At 38.8% G+C, this 10,982-nt stretch overlaps 1 non-coding gene across 1 annotated transcript; it reads left to right on the forward strand.

Annotated features, from left to right (window-relative positions):
* The first annotated feature begins 219 nt into the window (after positions 1–219).
* LOC120264137 lies at positions 220–326 on the forward strand. The gene has a single exon (XR_005537311.1). It is a non-coding gene; the product is annotated as a small nucleolar RNA R71 (small nucleolar RNA).
* The last annotated feature ends 10,656 nt before the right edge of the window (positions 327–10,982 follow it).

Consider the following 10,982-nt stretch of genomic DNA (forward strand, 5'->3'; position numbering starts at 1 on the left):
GGTAAATTTAGAGCGTCTAACTTCTTGCTCAATGACTCAACCTGGGCCGCCAATGATGTGACTCTATCAATCTCTTGAAGTCCGGCTACCCTCTTTCTGTCTCGTGTGTTCTACTGATAACTGTTCATAGCCATTTCTTCAATGAGATGTCAAGCTTCTTCAGGGGTCTTGCTTGTGTTCAACCCATTATAGAAAGTTTGAATAATCATCTACTCGTGAAACCCATGTTGAGGACATCTCTATAGTAACTCCTTGAACCTATCCCATGTCTCAAAAAGAGACTCCAATTCTGTTTGCACAAAAGAGGATATTTCATTCCTAAGCTTCACAGATTTTCCGGGAGAGAAATATCGGGCAAGAAAAGCTTCTACCATCTCCACCCATGTAGTGATCGATGCTCTAGGTAATGAATATAGCCATTGCGTTGTTCTTTCTTTCAAGGAAAATGGGAAGACCCTCAACTTGATAGCATCATCTGTGACACCATTAATCTTGAGTATGTCGCACACTTCCAAGAAGTTCTCAATGTGATTGTTTGGATCCTCATCGGCCAAACCATTAAATTGTGCTGACTGCTATAACATCTGGAGGAAGCCTGGCTTGAGCTCAAAATTCTTAGCTGTGATCGGTGGCACGCACAATACTAGACTGCGTGCCAAGAATCTGCAGGTCTTGCATAATCTGAGAGTGTCATCTATTGCTTATGTTATTCTGCCATATTAACATACCCTTCACCTTCTATCTCAGCTTGATTTGACTTTTCTTGCACAGGTTCTTTTCCCCATCTATGAGTTCTTCTTCTAATTTTCAGATCACCTTCAACCAATGTCTAAGGGTTTCCTCGGGTCATAACCTAGAACTGCAACCAAAGAAAAAAACAAATCAGAACGATAGAAGAATAAGAAAGTGTGAAAAAGAACAAGTGATGAATAGCTAAAATAGCAAAGTGCAAAATGCTTCCAGAACACCTATTCCCCGCAATAAAGCCAAAAACTTGACACATCTCTAGTGTGTGTGTACCGCACATGCACGAGTTGTAGAAATAATAAAGTACCCTAGTAAGTGGCTAGTTGTATCCACAGGGAATATGCTCAAAAACACCAATATTGCTATTTAACTATAGTGAAAATGATTTAAGAGTGGTGTGAATAATATTGATGCAAGTAAAAATAAAGAACAGGAGAAACAGACGCAAAAGAAGTAAGGAGAGGCAATCGATAGAAAGATGGGGCACCCGGACATTGCTCACCCTAGGACTATTGTTTCAAGTGCAAGATGAATCATTATGTCTCCTAACTGATGATTAATGAGTCGTGGAAATCCTAAAACACATGCTCCCAAACCTAAGATCATCCGTGACTAACCCTATACTATGCCCCGGTGGAAAGGAATACTCTCGACGCCTCACACAGTACAAGGTTGCTTAAAGCTCTAGGGACTTCAAGTGATAAACCATATTTCCTAATATAGATCTAACCCATTGGTCTAGGCGAAACACACCTAGTCACAACTAAGCCCCAGCACTAAGGATTATTACAACACTTCACCTTGTTGCTCACGCAACTAAGCCCCAATGGAGTTTGTCTCTTAGCACTTCACTCTATCGTGACCGCAAAGAACTCTTGGAACGTGGAGGTAGGATAAATCACACCGGAGGGGAAAGGGGACATTCCGCTATCTCTCGGCACACCCTCTTGACCCACTCTCTCAGCCCTCTCCAACCTAGCTTTGTCTAATCCTAATAAAGTGTCACTCATTTACAAGGATTACCAATATACATTCTCAACCCTAGTGTCACTCTAAGGGAAAATCAATCCAACAAGCATTTAAGGTTAGAACTCAATTAAAACATCATTTAAATAAACATAATAATGTTCAGTGAAACAAAATCATCCTAGGGTTTACAAGTCCAAGAACCCACTAGGGGTTTAGCTCTCCATGGAGTAATACACAATAAATAATGAAATCGAAAGTAAAAACATGCAATAAATAGATAAAACCCCTTCGTAGTCCATATCGATGGTCTTGTGGAGTCGCCTCGTCTTCTCCAAGGGTTTCCTCGTCAAGCCTAGGGCACACCTCACCGAATCAATGCCGACGAAAGCTCCCCCAATAACTCTCTTCTGAAGGAAGATGATGTCAAAGGCCATAGAACCACTCCAAAGACCTAGGCAAAGCCTCTCCAAACCCTAGCCGTGAGCGCCTCCAAAGATGGGAAAAAGATGAGAAAAGGATCCTTTAAAACGTCCCAAATCACGGTATTTATAGGGGACTAGAATCGGGCATCCACACGGGTGTGTGGAATTTTCCACACGGCCGTATGGATTTCCAGAATTTGGTCCAGTGGTTTTGCAATAGTGATTTTGCTACATTGTTTTGGTATAGTGAACTGTTATAGTACTCCTCCAAAATGCTTCCGAATCCACTCTTTTCATCCTGGACACATGAATGGGCACACATCCATATTGAAGATTGCGTCATTTCTTCAATAAAACCACATTGACGAAAAATCTTGCTAGTATTGCACAAGTCGGAATACATGAGTGTGACTACCTTTGTGCCCCTCCACTTTGCGTATTCGCTTGAACACAATGGTGGTTGGCACACACCCACATGTATTTGAGCACAACTTGTGTCTTCACGTTTGTTCAATCCAAGACTTCATCAACAAATGCATTCACAATCTACTTTTGGTTCCGTTCTTCCGTAATTGTCTCCACAACCCTAAATTTATAAAAGAACACATATACACAATAATAAGCGATAAAATCTGAGAAAAATAATGCTCAATTTAAGAAAAGAATACTTCGTATTACTTATACACAAGCACTCATCAGTATGCATGCAAAAAGATAACTCATTAATTTATGAAAAATTTAAAATGAATTATAATTTACCTTCTATATATGTATGTATGCATGTGTGTGTGTATTAAACTTGCAGCTACTTGCACTTTGGTTTTTTTAGTGAAAATAAAGTCTTAAGGGCAAGAAAAAACTAAACATTACCGTCATTAGGAGTATTCAAACTACTACAATCTTTATCAAATGAAGCTGACAAACTAGAGAGGCCTATTGCAAAATTTAAATGCCATAATCTACTCCATAACTAATGTGGGTTAAGTAATCTAGACAAGCATTAACAATAAGAGGAACAAAGGAAATTTGAATCTCCCATTATCTGTTCAACATGGGCGCTAGCTATTGCAAGGTTCTATCTTGTTGGTTCGATGATTTATTATGTGATATAAAAGTTGTAGCTTTGAAGAGTCCATTTCTAAAATCACCCATTTGATATCCTTGGTCCCAAGCTAAATTCAAGCCTATTATAGCTCACCAAATTTAGTATCCAAAATAGAGCACATACCTAAGTTGCCTAGGAACCCATAAATTAATTTTGTTGGCTATTTTGAATTAAACCACTAGCTATAGCTTAAGAATCTTGATAACACACTGAACTCCTAGTATAAACCTTAACAAGCCCAGTAGAAGGATATTTCCAAGCTAAAGGTACAACTGCAATCCTTCCATCGCTAGCCTGGGGTAAAAGAATATTATGTTGTTGAAATTCCTTCTCAAGGAGAAGAATCTAGTGCATAGGATCCACACTAGTATAACACTTGTTCTTTAAACACATACAGATTTTTGTTGTGCCAAATTATCCATATATCTGTACTAAATAAAGTACTTCATACAAGGTGCCCATGAGGACCATATTTATATAAACATACATTTCTAAAAACTAGTTCTTAAAATCACTAGAGAAAAGGTCAAGATCTACCCCAACTAATAATAAACGAGAGTAAATCTGTCTCTTAAAAACACAACCCTTGAGAACATGATTTATAGATTCCTCTACTTGATAATACCTAGGACATATAATGGTGTCACATAGATGTTTCTTATTGCAAAAGGACTTAATAGTTAATTTTTAATGAATAGAAAGGTACATAAAAGGACACACACATTGAGAGCCTTTCTAGTGCCATATACTATGCCAAATACAATATACCTCATATGCATCATTGTGTAACAACCAACAACATGTAGCATTGATTGAAATTTTACATGAACTATTACCCATCTATAATGGGGTATCTAGTCCTTTCTTCCTGACAAGGGGGAATCACTATAATTATAGAGAAAACATACGAAAGGAGAGAATTATGAATTGAATTCAAGTCCAAATCATCATTAGATCTAACATAATCTTTCACTTTCTTCAATTTATCTATGCCACTAAATTCCAAAAAAAACAAATTGAATAACAGGATTGAAGCCACACGCCCAATTACTATATCAAACTTTAACATCATTTCCACATCCAACAGACCACAAAATGGATTAATTCACCTTATCCTAAACCACTTTGATGCTATGACATGCAAAGGAATAGTTCTAATTTTTATCCTTGTTCCAGGACCACACATGATTCTAACAATATTTACTTCTTGTCACACTGACCCTTAGATGTTGAGGTTGAGTCATAACCCTCCAAGATGGCTTCATCAAAAATATTATATTAGTATCTTTCAGGTTTCTTAATCCTGCCGTTCTATAGACTTTTTTTTACATACTTGATCCTAGTTAACTAGTGTATTTCTTTTTCTATTGAGAATCCCAAATAAAACACTTAACCACCTTATCTATTTCATCACAAACATGGGTAGGGAATTTAGCTAAATGCATTTTGAAAGTTGGAATAGATTGAAGAAAAGATCATGCCAAAGTAACTTTCCCTGTAAAGGATAATTGATTAGATTTCCATCTTGACAGCTTGGTGTAGATTCAATCAATAATCCCTTAACAAGTGAGCTTATTGACCCTACCATGAATCATAGGAGATCCCAAATATTTCTCTAAAATTCTACTTGTACAAAACTTAAAAACATATTGCTGATAGAATTTTGAAGGTTTCGATAAACATTTTTTGAGAAGAAGATTTTAGTCTTATGCTTATTTATTTACTAACCATAGCTCCCCCCAAAGTCTCCAAAATTCTCTGAATAGGCTTAACTTGGTTCATATAAGCTTCTACAAATGATAACAAATCATTAGCAAAAAAAAAGAAAAAAAAGAAAAAAAAAGATATAAAAAGAATAAGATTGTTCCTTCTCAACTAAATACCATGCTAATAACCTTTACCAATCTCATCTTGAATGTCATGGGCTATCCTTTCCATATAGAGCAATATAGAGCACAAAAATTATAAGAAAAAAGGGAATCTCCTTGTTGCAATCCCCAAAAAAGAGAGGATGTATTAGAAATCTAGACATTCCACAAAACCTTCATAGTAGTAGTAGGAATACACTACATAATCTGATCAATTAGGGGAATGGGAAAATAGACAGTATAAAAAGTTTCCCTGATAAAACTCTAACTTAATTTGTCACAAGTTTTGTCAACTTTAATAGTCATCCAACATTTAGCCCTTTCTTAAATTTCGTAAAATGGACAACCTCCTGAGCAATTACTGTGTTATCATTAATTTTACATAAAACAAAACTAGTTTGAGTTGGACTAACAAGCTGCCATTGAATCAATTTCAATCTTTTAGCTATTAACTTAGTAATTATTTTTTAGACATCAGTATATATGCTTATAGCCACATTTTAAAGAAACTCTCTAGACTATTTGTTTTAGAAATTAAAACTATAGGAGTTTTATTAGTCTCGTGAGATAAATTCACTTATAAAAATTTTTTTTTTACCATATTATCAACAGTTTGATCAATAATACTCCACTACGACTAGTAACAAATAGGGCTCGAGCAATTTAGACCTGGGGCTTTATAGCTCCCATACAAAGAATAGTTTTCTTACATTCCAAATCCACTACATCTTCCATGAGGCTAGCATAATTTGAGTTGGTCAAGAGAGGGAATTAGTGATAAGGTAAAGTTTCAAGGTGGGCACATTCCTTTGTGTATGATTTTCATAGAAATCTACAAATCTCCTTAATTAATATTTGATCATAGACCTAGTTACCCAAATTATCTCGCAAACCCTTAATCTTCTTTCCTTTCCTTCATGAAAGATGATAAGTGCTTGTGTGATAAAGATGCGAAGTGTTCTTTCCTTATGATGAGCATTACTTTAATCAGGTTTTAGCGCTAATATGTGTGCATTTATGTTACTTTCATACATATAGGGTTGTGAAGCCGAATGGTAAAGAAAGAAGCCAATGTAGAACCTGAACACAGTATTTGGAGGAAATCTTGAGAAGGTTCATACGCGAAGACATAAGTCGGGTTCAAGATGCAAGAATGTGTGCCAAACTCCTTGTATTCAAGTTAGCAATATGGTTTGGAGGGGCACAAGGGCAGTCACATTCGAGTATCCCGGCTTGTGCATTTATAACAAGATCTTCACCAATGAACTGTTTATTGAAGAAGCAAAGCGATCTACGACGTAAATGTGTGCCTGTTTACGTTACCTCGATGAAAACATGGATTCGTGAGTGTTTCAGGCCGGTACTATAGCATATTACTATAGTAATTCACTGTAGCAGGTACTGTTCACAGCCGGCCGAAAAAGTGAAGTTCAGAGAATCCACACGGGAGTGTGGAAATTATCCACGCCCGTGCGGAATTTCTACACCCCCGTGTGGAGAATCCACAGGGGCGTGTAGATGCCCGATTTCCAGCCCTATTTAAAGCCGATTTTAACCCTGATTTCAGCATTCTTTTCTCCATCTTTTCCCTAACTTGAGAGAGGGCTGCGGCTAGGGTTTTGAGAGGTATTGGCAAGGGATTTGGAGAGGTTCTATGGCTTTGACATCGCTCTCCATTTGGAAGAAGGTTAGTGGGAGAGCTTTCGTCGGCACTGATCTGACGAGGTGTATCCTAGGCTGGACAAAGAGACCTTTGGAAGAGTCGAGGCTTCTCTACAAGACCATCGTCACGTCTATCGAGGGGGTTTTCTACGGATTACTTGCTTTTACATTTGATTTCATTGTTGATTGAAACTAGCTCCATGGAGAGCTAAACCCGCTAGTGGGTACTTGGATTTGTGAACCCTATGATGTATTTGTTTCATTAAACCTTTTATTATGCTTTTATTAATTGATGCTTTAATTTAGTTCCAATCTTGAATGCTTGATTGAATGAATCCTCCCTTAGAGTGATACTAGGGTTGAGAGTTCACCTTGGTAACCCTTGTGAGTGAGTGACACACTACGAGAGTTAGACAAAGCTATATTGGAGAGGGTTGAGAGGGTGAGTCGATAGGTAGCGGAGCGTCCCCTTTCCTCTCCAGTGTGATTTATCCTACCTCCATTTCCTTGAGTTCTTTGCGGTAATAGTAGAGTGAATGGCGTAAAGGATGACCTTCCACTGGGGCTTAGTTGCAAAGGCAACGGAGTGAAGCATTGAAGTGATTTTAGCACCTAGGGCTTAATTGTGACCAGGAACCTCTCACCTGAACCAAAGGTTTAGGTCTATTTCTAGAAAGAGGGTTTATCACTTATAATCCCTAGAACTCCATGCGATTCTATCCGAGTGCGAGATGTTGAGATTGTTCGATTTCTCCTCCGGGACATGGTATAGAGTTAGTCATGGTTGACCATAGATTTGGAACCATGTATTGAAGGATTTTCACGACTCATTAATACATTAGTTTGGGAGGCTTAATAGTCAGATTTGCACTTGAAACGATTGTCCTAGGTGGAATAATATATGAGTACCCCATTTATATCGATTGCCTTATCTCTCACTTACTTGTGCTTTTCTCTTTCTTGTTTCTTTTATTCTTGTTTACATTATATCTTGTTAACACAATCATTATTCATCTTCACTTGGTTAAGAAGCAATTTAAGTATTTTTACTCCTTACTCCCTGTGGATATGATACCCACTCACCTGGGATTTTATTGCTAGACAAACCCATGCACTTGCGGGACATACGCAAGGGGCAGGGATTATCTACCCCATATCCGAACATGAAAGAAGTCGTCAAGGTGGAAGTGGTGAAGCTCCTAGATGCAGGGATTATCTACCCATATTCGATAGTGCATAGGTGAGCCCAACTCAAGTGGTTCCGGAAAAAGGGGAATGACAGTTCTGAGAAATGAAAAGAATGAATTGATTCCAACCAGGACATTTACAGGATGGTGAGTTTGCATTGATTATAGAAGATTAAACGATGCCACTCGAAAAGATCATTTCCCATTGCCATTTATCGATCAGATGTTGGAATGATTGGCAGGGCATCAATTTTATTGCTTCCTTAATGGCATGTCGGGATACTCTCAAATCCCCATAGCTCCAGAAGATCAGGAGAAGACCACATTTACTTGCCTATACGGTACTTTTGCTTACAGAAGAATGCCTTTCGGGTTGTGTAATGCACCAGCAACATAACAACACTGCATGATGACCATTTTTGATGATTTTCTGGAAGACATTATAGAGGTGTTCATGGATGATTTTTCCGTATTTGGAGAATCTTTCGATATATGCTTAAAGAATTTGGAGAGAGTGCTAGTGAGATGTGAAAAAATGAACCTCATCCTCAATTAGTAGAAGTGTCAATTTATGGTCCAAGAAGGCGTTGTCCTTGGACATAAGATTTCCCAACCTAGCTTCAACCGATTTATTATGCTAGCAAGACCCTCACAAGTGCTCAAGAGAATTATACCACCACCGAAAAGGAGTTGTTAGCAGTGGTGTTTGGTTTTGATAAGTTCAGTCCATACCTCATTTTATCCAAGGTCACAGTATTTACATATCACTCAGCACTCCTTTATCTCATGAACAAGGCTGACGCAAAGCCGATTTTGATTCTCTAGATCTTATTGTTACAAGAATTTGATATGGAAATAAAAGATAAGAGGGGAAGCAAAAATGTGGTTGCGGATCATCTTTGAGGATTAGAAGGTTGTGAGGGGCAAGAGCCAGCGAGAAAGGAGATCAATGATTTTTTCCCTAAAGAACATTTGTATGCAGTACAGGAGGCAGAGTCAGAGGATACTCCATGGTTCGCAGATTTTGTAAATTATTTGTCAAGAAAGATACTGAAGCAAGGCCTCAGCTTTCAGTAGAAGAAAAAGTATTTCAGTGACTTGAAGAACTATTTTTGGGATGATCCTTACCTGTTCTGTATTTGTGCCGACCATGTGGTTCGAAGATGTGTGTCTAGGGAGGAAGGTTGGAGCATTATTGCACACTGTCATTCGGGTCCCGTTGGGGGGCATTATGCTTCGAGTAGAACTGTTGAGAAGGTTTTGGCCGCCGGTTTGTTTTGGCCAACTTTATTCCAAGATACCCATCATTTTGTTCTTCGATGTGACAGTTGTCAAAGGGCTGGAAACCTATTAAGAAGAGATGGGATGCATCATCCTATGCAATTTTGTGAGATGTTTGATATGTGGGGAATTGACTTCATGGGACCATTCCCGAAGTCCAATGGTAATCAATACATCCTGGTGGCAGTTGATTATGTTTCTAAATGGGTAGAAGGTCAAGCTCTTCCAACCAATGATGCTAGAAAGGTGGTGAAATTTCTGAAGAGGTTGATTACTCGGTTTGAACACCACGAATCATCATTAGCGATCGAGAGACCCATTTTTGCAACTCACAACTCGCAAAAGTGTTGAAGTGCTATGGAGTACATCATCGTCTTGCTACCCCCTACTACCCGCAAACGAGTAGTCAAGTGGAAGTCACAAACAGGGAGATCAAGAGGATCTTAACCAAGTCTGTGGAACAAGAAAAGCAGGATTAGTAGGAAAGGTTAGATGACACACTTTGGGCTCATAGAACTGCGTACAAAACTCTAATAGGGACCACTCCCTATAATTTGGCTTATAGAAAATCTTGTCATTTTCCTATGGAGTTAGAGCATAAAGCATATTGGGCAATCAAGGCTATGAATTTTATGAGCAAGTTGGGAAAACAAAGAATGCTACATCCCAATAAGCTAGATGAATGGAGAATGAAAGCATATGAAAATGCAAGGATTTATAAGGAAAGATTTTGGAAGTGGCATGACAAGCATATTAAGAATCCGAACGAGTTTAAAGTGGGCGATTAGGTGTTACTATTCAATTCTCGTCTACAGTTATTTCTGGTGAAGCTCAAGTCTAGATGGTTTGGCCCTTATACAGTAACTGAAGTTTCACCTCATGGGGCTGTTGAGATTACCCATCTGTAGAAGGGTACATTTAAGGTGAATGGGTATAGGCTGAAACCATACTATGGAGGAGAGGTTGGTAATGACGACAAGGAAGTATTTTTCCTTCATAAACCCCTATGAGTTAAGATAAAGTACGTCAAGTTTAGTGATGTTAAACGAGCGCTTCTTGGGAGGGAACGCAAGCATTTACTGTTTTCTTAGTTGTTAGTTTAGTGTTTGCATGAATAAGACTTTGAGTGTGGTGTCATGATTTTTAGATGCTTCAGCTGTGATTTTCTTGTGGATTTTTCGGTGTTATCATGTGCGTTAACTTGTTTTGGTGAGGCTTTTGGTCGCGTGAGTTAGTTTCTCATGTTTTCGCTGGTGTATTTTACATAATACGGCAGGCTCTGAGCGTGCATACATGTTCAGGAAATTTTTGCAGAGGTTGTAGAGATTTCTAAGTCAACCAGAGAAAACGAAAAGGCGTGTGGAATTTCCACAAGCCCGTGGATTTGTGTTGTGAGCTCATCCAGAGAAGGCACAGGGGCATGGACTCGCCACTGTGAGTGACCTTGCGACATTCGCACGCCCTTGGGTTATTTTCACAGGGGTGTGTGTCTTCCTGCAGAGACTTAGAAACTTTTCCCGAGAGCACACAAGGGCATGGACTCGCCCCTGTGGACGATCTTGTGACAAGACGTACGGGCATGGGTATTTTCCGCACGCCCGTGTGGATGTCTGCAGACGAGCTCTCCTCCATCCAGAGAATACACAGGGACGTGCATCTGCCCCTATGAACTGACCAGTACTGATCCACGCCTGTGCGGAATTTTCCACAAGAGTGTGCGATACACTTAGTGAATTTTCTC

This window comes from Dioscorea cayenensis, chromosome 6 (genome assembly GCF_009730915.1).
Source record: "Dioscorea cayenensis subsp. rotundata cultivar TDr96_F1 chromosome 6, TDr96_F1_v2_PseudoChromosome.rev07_lg8_w22 25.fasta, whole genome shotgun sequence".
Lineage (NCBI taxonomy): Eukaryota > Viridiplantae > Streptophyta > Magnoliopsida > Dioscoreales > Dioscoreaceae > Dioscorea > Dioscorea cayenensis.